At 32.6% G+C, this 18,341-nt stretch overlaps 1 protein-coding gene across 6 annotated transcripts in view; it reads right to left on the reverse strand.

Annotated features, from left to right (window-relative positions):
* Window positions 1-18,341, reverse strand: part of LOC118187721 (nuclear distribution protein nudE homolog 1-like) — a 184,284-nt gene that overhangs the window by 70,423 nt on the left and 95,520 nt on the right. The window lies entirely within an intron of this gene.

Genomic DNA, 18,341 nt, shown 5'->3' on the forward strand with positions numbered 1-18,341 from the left:
CATATGGACAAAATAAAGGATTCGTTTTTCTAAAAATGGGTTGTAAAATGGATTCAGAAGAAATTTTTTCGTGACGTCTGCACGTAAGTATATATCTTGCATAACTAAAAAACTAGCACTTGTAAGATGAATGATGAAATTTTGTATATGAGATTGCTATACCGTGTAGCTGTACATCTCCCTTTTCCATTGCAATCGACAGCACCAAACATGCATATATATTGCCAATCTGTTACCTGGCTCGATGAGCTCAGTTTTTTTTTTATATGTTGGTAAATTGTGCATTTTTTGCTTTAAAAAATGCTTGAATTATGTTGATTTTATGTTCCGGTTAAGGTTTTTATGCCTTTTATTAATATGAATCAATATTTGTAGAATTATCAACAATTTAGAAGTTTAGGTGGATCTAAGAAAAAAGAGACCGCCATTCTCCATTTGTTTACAGCTGAAACATTAGTACAATAGTGAATTAAGCTGGTTGGGGCACCAACTTCTTTTGCCTAGTGTGGCCAAAAGTTAACTTTTAATTTTGTGCACCGAAAATGTTGCCTTCTTGCCCGCTGCCTGATTTGATACTTTTTTTAGTAGAATAATTTTAATTGTAAAAGCTGTTTTTTTTTAATTGTTTTTAAACGTATTTGGTGTTTCAAGTATTTCTGTATTTTACAATTTTTAATGAAGCCGGAGTTTTTATATAATTTTGTATTGTCGCGAAGTGAGGACTGAATTGATTGCTCCGTTGAAATTCTAACTATTCAAAGCAAAGTCTTTCTGAATAGAACTCTGCACATAATTATGAAATAAATCTTAATTCCCTAGCAATGAACGGGATCTGGGAAAATGTTGTAAATAAAAAAAGTAAAAGTCTGATTTAATTACCGTAAAGGTATTGTTAAATAAAGTAAAAATGACAATCTGAAAAAACCTGGTTTAAATATAATGCTTAAATCTTCAGTTTATGTTTATTTTGCTTCAGAACGTGCAAACTTCTAACGCTTCACTGCCCATAGCAAAACTCGAATAATAGCACCACATTCTTCAACGTCCAAACAAAACGCAGTTAAAAAAAAGTGCACTCTTCAAAATATCAATTAGTGCTCGGATTTATAGCCGATGTCATTCTCGCGTGTCCATCCGTGCAAACTCTCGCCTTCAGCATAGCCCGGAGGGCATGAAGATCGCATCTAAGGAGCAACAAACCCGTAACCGAGATCCAGCCGTCGGAACGGTCTTCGTCACGCTTATCTGATAACTGCCCACGGCTAGTTGCGGATTTTTCTACCCTATAGTGGTTCAGTTCGAACGGGAACTCCTCGCCCTTTTTCAATAGTCAATCAAGCACCTAGCTGAACGTTGAAAAAGGATTAAGAAAAAGGCTGGTGTTTATTGTGGAGAAACAGCGACACGAAATGCCTATGACAGATGAGGGAGGGTCTTCAAAACACAAAATTGCATGAATTCTTCCACAGCATGAATATATAGGCATTGTACAGAAAGCCTGGAATGCAAAATGCGCATTTAAACAATCAGTAGGCTTTCCTGAAACTTGTGGATGCAATTCTAGGATTTTGAGTCAGCTAAGTGCCCGCCAATCGGGGGGGGGGAGAACTCTAGGATTGGATTTTGCTGCAATATTAAAGCTGAAGCTCTGTCTTATTTACAGACTTGTGGAAATCTTGGACACTAGCCTAAGGATTTTGTAACACTGAATTTAAAGTTTTATTCCTTAATGCCTAGAAAGGCTAGAATGAATAAAAGGGAAATCCTAGACACAGCTCTAAGATATCGAAATAATAAATATAAAACCCTCACCTATGGTTTGTTGACTAGTGTTAATTCCAAAGGCCTCATTTTTTGTAGGTTAGACTGGAAATCGTGGATACAGCTTAAAGTTTTCGCAGTAACTTACAATTGAAGCCTCATTCATTGACTAGAGAGAGCTAAAATCATAGATTGGCATCGATGAGTTGAGAGTAGAAAGTTTGGACCTAATGTTTTGATTGCATGCATTCTTCTTGAAATAACAATAAATTACTTAACGCTAAAATATTAGGAATACCTATTTAAAATTAGCAAGTCCATGGCAAAGACATCTTTTTTTTAGGCAAGTAGCCCTCGCATGCTGTACCCCTATTAATTAACCAAACTGAATCAATGTTGTCTCCTGGCAACTAGTTGATCTCTTACGACATCGTGGCATTTTGCGTTGCTGATTGCAGGGCTTTTCATATTTTTAGTACATCACTATGATGTATAGTTGCTTCTTGACTTATGTTCCGTTAAAAATATAAAAATTTGAAAATTCATCTAACGTGCCTAAGCAACGTAACTTAGTCTAGAAATGTTCCCAGAAGACTTAAATTACCATATAATTTAGAAAAATGATTCAACATAATTCTTTTATTTACAATCAGGTATCAATATCTCATATAATTTAATGACTATTGTAGTGAAAGTAAAATTTGTGGGCGTCCTTGTGCTTACTATTAATCTATACAGCTCAAAATACATTAGGCTTAAAGAATGTTCGGAATAGTGAAATATAATTAATTACTGAAAGTTGGAGATGCTAGGCTTATCAATTGCAGTCGCTCTTTCGAGAGATCTGCAGAAAGTACAGAGGCATCGCGATATTTAAGGGCTTAGCAGGCACACTGCTTTTTAAAAGGTTTAAATGTGCAACAATAGTGTTTTATTAAGTTTTAATTGTGCAGTTAACCCTCCGCGTAAGTCGCGATTTGGACACATTCTCGTTTCTGAAACACTTTACGTTTTTTTTATATTCTCTATCTTCATATATTACTATTCACATCTTCATACGCAAAATTAGTATAATGCAGAAATTTTAATAGTTTTATCTTAATTTTAAAAAGCCTACTTACGCACACTATTTTCAGGCCATCCGTATTACGAGACGGATTTCGTATCCCGTGGAAATCGCGGGGGGCGTACGCAAAGGGTTAATTTTTTACTCCAATATACACTCCTTAATAACGAGTAGAAATAACTTGTATCTGAGCATCAGGCCCTTCTGCTTACACATGCCGCACATTTAACATAAAATACAAAATAATAGCCCAGAAAAAATAAGAAAATTCAAAATTCAAAATAGCTTTTGCACGAACTGCTTTGACACCATGCTAAAGTTCGAAAATCGTTAAGTTGAACCATAGATGGCAAAACTCCTTCATACAAATTTACTACTTTTGTTTGCAATTTCAACAGATTCATAGTTTATCCTTTCAAAGAGTTTCTGTTTGTGCTTGCGGCCTTTTAAACTGGTTTTTTTTTATTCAATCGTGCACTTCAGAGATGTATTTAAAAAAAATTGCGATCGAGTCATTCATGTAAAATTATAAAGCACAAATCATGAAGCGATAGATAATAACTTTGTTTTATACTAACAAAGCAAGTCATTGTCTGTGAACCGTAAATCGTATAAACGAGGGTGCGTGATGACTTCACTTTCTCTATGTTTTTCCACCACGATTTTATTCTCAAATATTCGGAGATTCTAAAGTTTTAACTTCCGGATTCCAGTGCCTTAAACAATGGTGAGAAGTGCATTAAACTATTTTATCATTAAGTTATTTTATCATTAGTTAAACTTAGAAGTCGACGACTCACTTCCAAGATAAACTGGAGCTGCTGATTTTGTGCAACCTAAGAGACCTCATAATTGCAAAATTGTGCACTTTTGCATTCCGACAATGTCATCACTGCATGACTGCATTTATGTGTTTTAGCTGTTCCAGAAAAGACCGTCATAATGAAATTAGGAGATGAATTAACGAGCATTGTCATCACATTTATTATCCCGTTTTCTCAACAAATATACTATTATACAAAAAGTACTTATGAGTTCTGTTTGGAATGCAAATTCGACTCGTCTCCGAAAGACGTAACACCTATCGGAGCTCCAATGGACCTGACATTCCTGAAAATATTAGCAGCATACTATATTCTTTTGATGTCTATTACAGATTGATTAGTTTTATTGTCTAATTTTACAGCAGAAAGTATGTTCTGATGTAAACAAAAAATTCTTAGCGTAGTTTTTCCAAAATTTTACGTTATATTTCGTTACTTTGTCTTCACCACGAGAAATATTATCTTGCCTTACATTTTCCGTATAAGCGGTGATCAATGGCCTTGATAGGCACCAGTTTCTATCGGTTAAATCTTTTTGGAAATTTTTCTAGCATGTTCTCTTTATATATTGGACTGTTACGTTACCATGCATTTACCATACAAATGACTCTGAAACTTGCCACTGAACGGAATATAACACCTTTATCTTTCATGCGGCCTATCAAATATGCTATTCTCAAATTATTGCCATTCAAATAAAAATATAAATTATTTGTGAAATTTGCCACCCACACGGTATAGTGGTTAGGGGAGCCGACTGCGATACCAAACGGCTCGAGTTTGAATCGCGGAGAAGGCATGGTTGTAACTGCCCTTCCTTTCATAAGAGGCAACGGTGGCGGCCTTTAGCAAAAAAAAATCAAATTTAACAAATCTATAATTCCTTAACAAGTATGCATTGATTAGATAACTAAGCTTCTGAAAACATTAAATGTACTTCTTGATAATTTATAGCACCATATTACACCAGTGACCGTAACCCGCAGATCATCGCAAACCAAAAAACTTAGCGGTTACCTTTAATTTAGTTTTATTTTAACAATCCATCTAACTAATAGGATTTCAAATATGTTTACTCTGTAACATGTAGGCCTGAGCGTTTTCCTTGTAACATCATTTCAATAAATAAAAGCCATGTCTAATGTTATAAATTACGTGTACCTAGTCCAAAATGAGGATATAGTAATATTTATTTCACTCTTTCAAAATTTATAATCTTTCAAATAAAATCTGATAAGGTAGAAAATAAAAATTTCTCGCTTTCATCACAATAACCAAATGCTCGCGTAAACAGATAATTCAGTTATTCAATTTCTCGAACATCACAGCAAATGATGATCCCATTTACTTTGAGTACTTGGAATTCTACGTTTGGATGATCTTACTTCAATAGTAACAAATTATTTAACTTATAAACAATATATTCATTAAATAAGACTTGAAAGTTTGCAAAAGAGGTCAAACGAATCAGTACCCCACAGGAGAACTGGGCACTCCAAGCACACGACGCGACTTGAAGACGAACATCCAAAATGCAATCTTCATCGATCCACTATCTATGATAACTATTGATCCGGTAGAAAACATATGAAAAAAAAAAGCAAGCGTTAAACCCAGTTGGACTGCGTCCAGAATGTGCGATTATTTCATGCAGTTGATTTATTTGTATTTTACATGCCAAGAAAAAGAGCGAGCTAGTATCTCTTTGAATTGTTTGCATTGTGAAATTCAAGAATGCTTAATCACCTCTCGATGTGTTAGTGACACACTAGGAAAGAATCCTTAGAAATGGCGGAAGGCTCCACTCAGGAATTTTTGCTATACTTTTTTTAACTATTCATAATTTCCTATTAGTATTTAAAAGTGAATCAATGACTAGAGGTTTGTCTGTTACTCAATTACGGAAATACTAGTTAACAGATCAACCTGTAATTTTTACATATAGATAGGCACATAGATGGAGTGAATTACCGCGTAGCAAATGTCCAGAATTTCAATCTTATTCGAAAGAAAAAATCTGAAAATTTGGGCGGACAGAAATACAGAAGTTAACACCATTCGTGAATACTTAATGAGACGACGTATGGGAGAAAAAAAAAAAGAGGAGGAAGGAGGCTACGCCTGTTTAATATTTATAGCAGTGATGATATCTGATTACCACATTTAATCACGGTGAAATCGCATGATGCTTTGTTCCGTGGAAACACAAACTACTTAAAAATTACATTACCTAGGAGTATGAACTGCAGTAAATAAATAAATATATATAAGATATTTTGATTGTCTCTGCATTAATTGAATTCACCAGTTTCTATCAGTGTTCCAGTGCACAGTGCGCTTTAGAACTACTTTAACTACTAGAAAAATATAATTATTTTTCAGAACTCGGAAATCTTATATGCTTTTACTTTTTATACCAGTACGAAATCTCGTGCAATGTGTTAGTTAGTTTCATCGTGCATCTGAAAAATTCTACGCAACTGATGTTTGATTGTCAGCTGTTTTATTAATAGCCTGACTGTCAATTCTCTTTTGCTTTTAGCAAGACATATAACAGTGTCATTCCATAACAGTGTTAGTCTTCTGTCCGTTTGTAGGTACATATTCTGCCAGCACGTTTTCAGGTATGCATTTTTGCCGCCTAAAGTCAACTCAGGCACACTTTTCTTTCTATTACCCTCAGAAAATTTCTGAGTTTCGAAATTTAAATACCATATTTTAGCCAACAGCAAACCAGATAAAACATACAACATGTTAAAGACTTGAACACAAAATGAAGATTTAAAAGAAACAATTCAAATAAAACGAAATTTTGGAAAAAAAAACCTAAGAAAAAATTGAATACGATCAGCATACTTAATAAAAATATCTAATCCTATTTCACTTATATAAGAATTAAGCTGATAAACAATTATAGAAAATAAATAATTGATGATGCATGTTCTAATAACAAAAACAATTAACAATGAAAAGTTAATTAAAGGATGAACTATTTTTATGAAATAAACGTGACATGCATTTGAAAAAAAAAAAAAAAAGAAAAAAAAGAAAAAAGAAAAAAGAAAAGGTTATAATAGCATAAGGTGGACAGAAAAATGGCCAAAAAAAAAAAAAAAAAAAAAAAACAATGAACCGGAACCAAATAGATTTTTCCAAATGACTATTTGCTAGAGATACAAAAACGAAAAGGTCATCGATATCAGTTAAGTTGAACAAACGATATGACGAGAACTTTTGTCTTTAATGACAATAAAAATTAATTCTTCTCCAGTCAAAATAAAGACAGTGAATTCAAATACTACTAGAAGAAGCCGCGAAAATTTGAAACAATGAAAGAACAGAAATGCGTGGTGCATCAATTGCTTTTTTTCACACGTCAAAAGAAAGCACTATAAAAGATTTGTTTTTATTTTCTGAAGGTAGAGAACAATAAAATGAAGCATGAAAGATAGACTTTGTGACACTTTTTGCCCGTTGTTCTTCTTCCTTTTAATCTTTAAAAATTGCGTCCTTTATTTCTTTTAGATGTATACAAATAATAAACGTCTTGTGTGAATCTTTATATATAACCACTGCCTTTCTTAACCCAGTACAAGAGAGACCTAATAGAGGATGTTTAAATGTTTTTAGAATTTTTTCCCTATATAAACTAATGGTTTAAAAAAAACCCACTTATTACATAAACGTTCTAATGCCCATTCCTAAGCTATTAATTTAGATTGAAAATATTCCTTAAAACACAAGTCGTATTTTCCACTCTCTCCTTGCTGAATTCACCAGTGACCGAGAGATAAAGTCGTTGAGCGCTGGTAGTTAGATATGGGCCCAAATCCTTTTGAACGGGCTGGCTGTATGACAGCTTTCGTAATTTTTCTGTGTAAAGGATAAACGAGCCAATTTCCCTTAAAAAGTCCTTAACGAGCCTTCCTCAACAAGGTCTGTCTGCGTATAATTTGACATAATCTAAATAAAATAAAACCAAAAATCTCCATCCGTCTTGCGTTGTTTTCTGTAGCTTAAAATATGCGTTTAAAAAATAGAAGCACAATAGGCTGTCGGTGAAACCAAAGGGACTTCGAAGGAATATAAATTATTGGTTTACCATTTTCTTTTTAAAGAAAATTAGAAATAATTTTTAATATGTGACAGCTTTATTGTCAAGTAGTTATATTTATTTTTTGACAATTTAGTGGATAAAGAGAAGAATTTTTCTTTATATATATTTAAATAAGAATATTATTTTAATATTAAGAAGAGGTAGTTCAAATATCCCTTTGTTAAGAAAAACTACCAACAATGGCATATATTTTGATAAAACGTTTTTTGATTTTCATGAAACCACACATTAGACAAAAGTCGATGATCATTATATTTTCTCAGTTCTTCTCATTTTTATTCTCATCTTTATTTTTAATATGTTTCTAAACAAAGTGAATGTATTTAAAAAAACAATTCGACTGCTCTTTGGGTCGGTGAGCTTTCCATTAGAGCATAAGATATCACTTTTAAAATCCTTCTAAACGTATGCATCTTCTTCGGACATTTGCTCTTATTTTCCCATTTAAAAGCAATGCTTGAAAATTTTCATTTCCATTACCAGCAAAATTTCTTATTTTGCAATCCAAAATTTCCCGTTTTCAGAACATTTTTTTATAAAAAATAAGAGTATTTCTCTCGAAAAAAAAAGGTAACTTTCTATCTAAAATGTGTTTTGCAGCCGCCATTTCTAATGCAAATGACATTTGTTTTTTGGCAGCAGACGATAATGTAGTTTTAAAATGATGAACTATTGCCCCAAACCATTTTGGAACGTTTTAAAGTTTAAAAAAAAATTATCACAGTCAATCTAAAATTGTCGCACATAGTCTCTGCATATCGACAGAAATTCCAGTAACTGCTTGGTAACAGTAAAACATAACAAAAACATAAAGTACAGAACGATGAAAAGAATAATGCACAAACCGACAGAACATGCAGAATAAATACATCAGCAATCTTTAAAAGAAAAGTCATTGCCCCGAAATCTCTCTTTCTGTTCAATGTCAGAAGCACAAAAAAACTCTGCAGACTTGAGTACAATGAAGAAGGAGGTTCCTCTTCATTATTTCTCCAGGGCTACAGAATGGGCAAAGATGGATTAAATTAAATGCTTTTCCGAACAAATGGTCCTCAAGATAATCATGTCTAGTACAGTGTCAGAAAAGGTCAGAGCCTCCATAGTGAATCAAAGTTTTAAAATCTTTATGGCGAACATACTCGCCAATTCATACTAGTATTTTAAAGTTAAGGCTTTATCAATGTAATCATAAGTGCTAAAATTACACATATTGCCATAAGTTTATTATAATGAGCTTGATAATTCTGTCTGGAATTCGTAAGAATTTGGAGTTTTCAAGAACCCTCGTAATTTCAGATTTTCACTTTTTAACTTCTAGAAGTCAATAATGTCATTATTAAATTCTCGAATGGAAACAGTGTAGTATTGGCTGATTACAGAAGATTTTAGTCAAAACCCATTTTCGTAATATGGATAACAATGGATACTGGAATCTGATATTCGTAAGCAAAAATTAATTGAAATTATTGAAGCGAAAAACCGGTTTAATTTTCCATAGTAAGCTTTAAGACGGGTTTGTGGTGCGCACGAAGAAAGATAATTAAGATGTTTAAGTCAATTATGTAAAAGTTAAGTAAAGGAAATAATCAATGTTATAAAAAGTGAAGGAAATTAAAATGAAATAGAAATGTGAAAAGGTTTTATACATTCTAAAATGCTACAGTAGGAAAATACGTAATAAGAAATAAATTTTACTAGTTTTATTTTGTAACTTCTAAGAATTTTCTGATTTGAAGCAGGGAAGTGCTCTTCATTTTTAAAATAGCATTCTATTTTATTTAGATACCCACGTAGTGGGAATAAGTTTTAATTAAAAATTAAAAGTAAACTGTCGATATTATATTTTTATCGACAGTTTATTAACTGCATTACTGGCGCCTCGGATAAACTACAATTTCCTAATACCTAAGGAAATGCCGCATTTTTATCAGTGATTTTACCTTAAAGATTGCTTACTGTAGTATATAATGAGCATAATAATATGCACATTGCCTGTGTTGGAATAAATTAAATAAAAAGAGTACCACGTACGTTGTGTTATTTATGTTTAGGCTGCTAACTAATTTTTCTTAAATTTAATTCCATTCTTCTCTTTGATTTCAAAATACACAAGCACAGTGTGAACTTTAAACGACTGGCGCGAGTCGTAAGTTAAATTTATTTTTACCTTTTCCCTTTTTATTTTAATTTGTTTATATAATTATACCAAGGGAAACACATATCTTATATGCCCCAATCATAGTTACATTAGTATTTGTTTTTCCAATTAAATTTATTTTTACCTTTTCCCTTTTTATTTTAATTTGTTTGTATAATTATACCAAGGGAAACACATATCTTATATGCCCCAATCATAGTTACATTAATATTTGTTTTTCCAAAAGTTACGATATCGTCTAGTTCCGCTAAAGTTCGCTCAAATGCGTTCTATGTAACATTACATCTAAGATGCTGTCTGTAAATCAAGCTGCCGTTTTGTGAGAATCAAACTGCCGTCTACCGTTTTGTGAATCAAATTATTGAACAACAAGAGGTGATGATTTGTTTAATTTTTATTAAAAGATGCTAATAAGTTAGTTATTATTAAACTTGAACTGAGATCACTTTATTCAAACTATTTTTTTTTATTTTAATTACTGCGAGTTTTTCTTTTTTAAAATGTTTTCTTGTTCGTGCGCAACTGTTTGTATTTTCTGTTTTGCAAAAAAGTAAAATAGTTAAGTAGAATACAATATTTAGTTTTATAAGATAAGTGCAAGCCTTTTTTAAAAATTTTCATAGCTCCTCATTGCATAAGCACCCTTTCTACAGGTTTATGCAGAGTGGCTGAAATATGCAACTAGGTGTTGCGACACAATATATATTGCAAACAAGTTAACAACAAGGTATTGCTAACCTTAAAATGTGAACCAGAACAATTGAGAATGTATCAGTCTGACAGTATGATTTGAACAATCCGTAAATACCCTGCCATCGGCATTATACTAAAAGGCCATTCGAGCTCATACTACGAGGCTTCCTATCTCCACATTGTTTTAATTTATAACTCAAGGATGTTGTACTATTCTTCCAACACTAACTTACTGAAATGAAGTTCGAAAGGAGAGTGCCTCGAATTCCGCTCAGACACTATAGTTACAAATGTTCGTACATTATCCAAGGTTCAAATCCGAACCAGGATGAGTGCCAGAGTTGGTCGTTTGACGCCCGTCTCGGTGAGGACAGAAAACCATATCCAGATCAGCCATATCTCCAGATCTTAACCCTATTCTAGAATACGTTTGGAAAGCTCTTGGGAGAGTAACTGAAATTAGCTTTAGACTGCACAAAACTCTTTAGGGCTTGAAAACAGCGTTGCTGAGGGAGTGAATTTGATAGCCACAGGGACTCATAAACTGCTTTATAAAGCAGTTTCTTGCTGACACTGCAACCTCTGTTTTAGACCTTGCTGCTCTGATGAGCATTACGCGTAATCATGTATATATACAATGACTATCGTACAGTATATTTTTTGTAATATAGACTAATTTCTATGCCAAATTTCAATAATAGCTGTTCATCAGCTCTGGAAACAATCGATCAATTGTGAAAATTTTCTTAACTTTGAACACTTGATATCTAAAAACATTAGTGTGCAAAGTGTACAGACTTGTAAACAGTATATTTCAAGAAAAATCATGCTCTTACATTACTATGAAAGTTTAGAGACCAATAAAAATTTTAACTTTTTCTATTTAACCATACAGACATGCGTTTAAGTTCCAGAAATAATGCAAAAAGCTCACAATGCATATTATTATATAACCTAATAAAGATAAAATTAAGTATCTCGTAGCGGAAACTGCTTACTCATTACATATGCGTTCACTTGTCATCGAGCATCTGATTCAAATGTTTACATTGCGTAGTGCGACTATTTTTACGAAGAAGTTCTGAACATAGAACAACGAAACGTTTCATTCCAAAGAGATTACCATCAAACTGCGTAGTGGCGTCACGTTATTTATAACTTCACTAACCTTGTGAAATTGTTGAATGAACGACTGACTGGAAGAGAGAGAAAGAAAGGCGAAAGAATATTTTAGGAACTACAGGGGAGGAATTCTTTGGAAAGATGGAAAAGCGGAACCTTTCCTGCTATAAATGTCAGAATGTCACAGAACTTCGAGCAACAGACTCATGAGACTGTCTTTCGAAGTTGACTTTTCGAAGTTGAAGTCAGAAAATAAACACTCGCAAAGCGAGAAAGATCCATAGAGCAATCATAATCGTAAACAAATACCCTGTGTTAATGTTATATGGGACAGTTTAAAGCGAAACAATTATATTTACTTCTACTACTTGAAAATTTTATGCATCTTTTTTTTAGTTTAGTTTTAACACTCAGCATCTTACAAAACGCTTTAAACATTTAAGGATACTTGAATTTTAGATTTAATGCAGGTAATTTAGGAATGCTTAAACTAGGACGGAATTGTGCAGTACAGTCCCTATTTCAATGCGGAATTAAAGTATAGGAAATGACCCGAGAGATGTTCTACATTTTTATAAAAAATTCCGGATATTGTAAATGTAGTTAAAATGAATTTTATTAGTGTAGCTATATAACATCATATAACGTACCAGAAGTAGGCGCAGCACGACCAACCTAACCAAACAAGTTGGTCTTATGGTTGTAAAAGGCTACGCCACATATTTTCTCCCTCCTTCTAGCGTGCCTTCGTGGTGTAACAGTAGTACACTCAACGCGTATTCGGGAGGCCCAGGTTCGAGTCCCGGCGAGGGCACTGCACATTTTTTCATGTACTCCTACTTTAAAATAACCGCATGACTACAATCATAAGGCCTTTTTTTTTGGATCAGAAATATATACAGTAATCAAATAACTCTGCGTTCAAACTATAAATTTTAAGGAGCTCGCCAAATTAAAAAAATACAAACAGTGAAACAATTTCTGGATTTCTATTCCAGTAGCATTTTATGTTTGGAAAAGGAGTAAAAAATTAAATCATGTGAAGAGCTTTATAAAACTTTACCTTACATTTATTAAACCTTATGAAAATACTATAGAAAAGAAAGCTTAACTTCTGAAAGAATTAAGTTAAGAATAATTATCTGATAGCAAAATATTCAATGAAATGCTGTATTTTGAAAGATATGAAACATTTGAAATTTAAATAATTGTCGAGCATAAAAATGAAATTCTGGTGATATTTTTCCTATAATCAAAATAATCATTTTTCTTTCAAATCAGTTATACTGATAAATGAACTTCGCTTACTGGGAACAGCTAGAGCAAAGTAGTCTGTAATCCTATAATAAATACTGTAAAACATTTTATAACGATTCCCTTTAAAAGTGCATAAATTACACCACCGATAGTCATATTCTCTGAAGCAGATGTCGCACCCTGTTTTGCCGCATGCACTCCTTTCACCATCACCGAAAAAGCATACCACTCTCTCCTTCCTAAAATTCAATATATATACACATTTATTTATATTTGGATTATTTCTAATGTGCTTTATGAATTAAAGAAACCAAAGCATAGAACATGTTGAAAAATATTAAAACTTGAATGAAATTATACCAAATAATTAAATAAAAGGCTCGCCACCTCTCCTTGAAACTGTGACACCCCGCTCCCGGTTGAGAACTCCTGCTCTAAAGTGACCACTTTCATAGAAGACGGAAATCATTTGGAGCCGTGGAGTCTGTTGTTTAGGAGATTTCACTGCAATATATGAACAGCTCAAAAAAAAAAAATATAAGTTGTTTGAAGCAATAAATTGTGCTTTACAAAATCGCCGAAACTCTTTTATTCTGTACTGGTTTCGGATTTTATATTTTCAAATTCAGGTTTTATTATTTTCATTGCAAAATATGGTGCTTTGCAAAAGCATCTTAAAAAAGGAATGAACGTTTTTAAATCAGCTTTTGGGTGAACACGGTAACTTGTCATTGGGCTTAAAAAACCAAAAGATGGTACTGAAATACGGAAAAAAAATTGTTTACGTGAAAGAATCGCTCAGTTTATTGTCAAGTGGAAAAGTAAAGTAATTATCAAGCACTATTTGCACGTGTTGATAATCTCTCTATATTGTTGCGTGCGTACGGGTTCGTTATGAAATGAATGCACAAGTCCGATGAAAAATGAACAAAAATTTATTATTATCACAACAGAAATGCTTAAATTTTCTCAAATTATCATGCAGTATTACAATATCTCACAGTAGTTTTCTTTTAACTACTCAAATCTCCAATAGAACGTAATTCAAAACAGCTAAAGAACGCTAATCCGCGAATTCGCTACAATCAACAAAAGCAGTTTTCTAAACAACAACAAACTAAGCAACTCCTACAAACTGAGATGTTTTCCTCCTTTTATAAGATTTTAAAATCACGCGCTAGAATTTTCCAGTACTTTCTCGAAATCAAAAAGAGATATTTATTTATTTAATGCACGCGCTCTTGTATTTTCAATTTTCCGGCTTAGCTTTCTTTTAATATTCGTCACGCGCTGCACTGCGCAAGAAATAAAACCATTTAATTTATAATTGAACTAACATTAGCTTTTTAAATACCAAATTCGTAACAATATAAAGAAAAATGTCCGCTTGTTCGCGACTAACTCAGTCAGTACTGTAGTTATCGTCACCAAATTTTCTACAATTCTTTTCGGGGTCCTGGAAAAGGTCGACGTCCACTCACCCCCCCCAAAAGTAGCTAAAATCAGAGATATTAGTTAAAAACTCTGAAAACGCTATTTTTCGCCCTCATTTTTCCGAGTGGCAACAATCCCGCATGCTGGAGATAAAAATCTGCTTTATTTCGAAAAGTGTTGATACTGCTAGGTTGTTGGTTGCAGGCTTTCAAATCATAGAGTTTGTTAACAAAAAATTCCAAATTTTACAATGAAATAAAAATACCATTGCCAAATATTAAATACATTACTTCCGATTCCAAAAATTCGTAGGAAGCCATTTCGACTATTCCCATCTCCGTACACTTTTGATCAGCCGAGAACTCTGAAAACTCTAATTATCGCACTCATTTTTCCGAGTGGCAACAGTCTCACGCGTTGGAGATAAAAATGCTTTATTTCGAAAAATGTTGCTAGCTCGTATCGTAGAGTTTGTTAATCAAAAACTTGTAAGTTTTACAAAATTTCTATATATAATGAAGAATGGCTGTTTGTTTGTTTGTTCTCGTTACTGATTTAGGATTAATTATGATCAACATTTTACCACATTTAATCGACTAAAATTGAATATAAGTGAAATATTGGATGGAACTTTAGCTTTTACGACCATTTGATTAGAAAGACGAAAATCATTAAAAACTGCGGGTCATTGTTGATGTAATGAGAGAGAATTGGTTTATTTTTCTACAGAAATTTTTTATGTGGGTTCCATATCGCATCAAACTGAAAAATATATGACTAGGAATCGTATATTTTGCATCGTTATTAGAGAATCCCGCGAACGGGCTGGCTGCATGGGTGTTTTCGTGGTTTTCCCCATGTGTAACGTGTATACGAGCCAGTTTCCCTTAGAAAGTCCTCCACGAAAGGCATCCCTCCTCTTAGGCAGATAGCCCTAGTGTGCTTTGCCATAATTAAATACACCACACCATCGTTATTAGAGAAAGATAACAGCGGTATCGCTCTCTCTGTTGTTAGATGCATTACTCTCAATCTAACTTAACTGACATCGAGTACTTCCGCTAGTACTAATATATATATATATATATACATAATTATCATAATATTATATTTTATTCTAATATATATTTCTCTGACAATGGTATATTTATTAATAATCTTGGTACTTTTCATCTTATAACATTTTGTATTCAAAAAACAAAATGAAGAAAAACATCCTGAATTTTTAAATTGAAATTCAATTTTTTAGTTCAGTTCTTAATTAGCACAGTTATTACTCGGATAAAAAGTCAGAATGTCAAGAAGTTATTCAAGCAGATTCCATCTTCATTAGCTGAGCGGTGAATTATTTTCCAATGCGGAAATCATATTAAAGTCCCAATCGATTTACAGATTTTTCAACATTTTTTAACATCATGGCTAATAATATGCCAAAGATCTCTAATTTAAACGAATTCTTTTATGTTGATGGTATGTTGCATTTTGAAATATCACAGATATAGATTTGAGGTATTATATCAATTACCTTTAAGTATAGGGCTATACATAAAATCTCACATTTCCCATACGTATATCTGTATTTTAAATTATTTTCTTCATTAATAATAACTGTAAAAATTTTCGAATGTATTGCTCCCATGAATCAATGTTCAATAGTTAGTTTTCCGTATGAAAAAACACCTAAAAATATAGAACATGGAAACAATATTTATATTACTCTCAATCTAACTTAACTGTCATCGGGTACTTCAGATCGTTTAGAATAATTGTGTAAATATTTAAAGGCAAGCTGAAGGACTAATGCGTGTGGTAAGTTTGATAACATTCGTATCAAAATAATATTCATAAACTAAGAATTTCTTCACGTAGTGTAAATTTAGCACGTTTATATCAAAAATAAATTTCGTCACGGTAAAATAACGCTTTCGTGCTAAACCTGATTTGTTGATTTAATACAGAGATCTCCAACTCTTTTGTATCTAAGAGCACAATCTAGAATATCGGTTGGGTGGCGTGCACATTTATCTTTCAAAGTAAATTTATAGGTTGATGAAACATATAAATAAATCTTATTCCAAAAACATAATTCTAAGGTATAAAAATTATTGATTGCATGCTTACGTAAAATAAGTAATTACTAAATAGTACAGATATAAGTTTACAAATTCTTTGGTTTACACTTCGTAGGTATATAAATTCTTCATAATTCATCAAGTCAAATGTGTTAGTTCATAAAAGGAGATTCCTATAAAGGCGAGCCCCTTTTCCTCCAAATTAAATACTAAAAAATAAAATAAAATAAATAAATAAATAAATAAAAATTTGTTGGTTCAATTATTAGTCTTCAATATTTGCTCCTCCCTCTCCTTAAACCGCTCACGCCTCTTGACACTTTATGATACAACTATTACGTCATGACACACCAGTTGGGAAACAGCACTTAACATCTTGAAAATATAATACAAGATGAAAGAGGTAGAATTCCTATATTTTGCCTACTCAAAATCCATTTTTTTATAATGTACGGGAAAAACAAAACGATTAGAAGAAATCTAAGTCTCTTGAGCCATGGCTTTAAAGCTTTCAAGTGAAGTCCATTTCAGATTCGGTGGGTACAGAGAAAGTCTTTGCAAAATCGCAGAAATGCTTTACGAGTTTAGAACGGAAATTGAATCTCAGTTTTCCTCTTCGTTTAGCCCTCATTCAGCATGAGATTCAGCATTATATTATTACTTTAGAAATCCCCTGCGATGGCGAATTTGTCGGAAACAATCGCATCCGATTATTTCTATATAAATATTGTTTCTGTATGTCTCATTTTAAATGATAATTTTTTATATGTTACATGAATGATTATTTTACAGTTACACTTATTACAAGTCGTTTATCTAAGTATTTTACTATGTTAAACCCCTCTTGCAGAGCACTGAGGAATCTTCATATCGGTTACCCTTCTTCGGAAATTGCAGTTAACTAAAGCCACCGATACCGAATCAGTGGCTACGACGGCACGACCAAGGTAATCACTTTTTGTACTTCCGGAATGAAAAATTTACCAACAATGAGACAAGCATACAATTAGAAGTTAGAATTAATTTTTAAGACTTACTTATTACTAATTAAAATTTCATGAGATCAAAAGTATTTTCTGCTAGAATCGTGTTTTCAGTTTCATAAAACAAATTTCCTAGCTCTTCTTATTTAGAACTCCGATGCACTCGATTGGTGGGCAATTTAAGCTCTGTGCAATGCAGTGAAAGAATTTAAAATCTTGACCACCTCAAGGAGAAAAATCTCACAAGCACTTTTAACTCTATTGTTACATTAGCCATTCTTGTCAAAATGTGGGCAGAAACAAACTTCTCTGCGGCGCTATTTAATTTTGCAAAAATTGAAACTTATTAATTTTGTTCATAATTTTTTTGAGAGACAGGATTAAATAAAGGCATTTTAAGTCCATTTCATATTATAACACATTTCACAGAGACCGCATGAAATTCCACCAGTTTTTCTTGGAAACCCTATTTTAGTGACGAAACCTCAAAACTATGAATGGAAAAAGATACAAAAGATGAAAAAATCAAGACAGATCATCATTCTTAATACATGTAAGATTAATAACATAAGAATATCAACATGGCTGTAAAAAAGGAAATGTAATAGATAGTTTCCAACTAGAAATTTATGCGAATTTTATTATTATTTTAATAACGCTATTAAAATAGGATCTTTCATTATAAGTTATCTTTTTTTATCTTTATTCTACTTATTGGTGGCGACAACTTTATGATGTTTAAGCCAGAATTAATTAATTAATTCTATTAATTAATGCCTTACGGTCATTCAAGGCAATTTCAAAAAGTTATGAGTAGTCGCCTTTTCATGAGACATAAGAAAGCTGGTACATGT

Source organism: Stegodyphus dumicola, chromosome 2, assembly GCF_044657685.1.
Source record: "Stegodyphus dumicola isolate Sdum_Otavi_A_Nest chromosome 2, ASM4465768v1".
NCBI lineage: Eukaryota > Metazoa > Arthropoda > Arachnida > Araneae > Eresidae > Stegodyphus > Stegodyphus dumicola.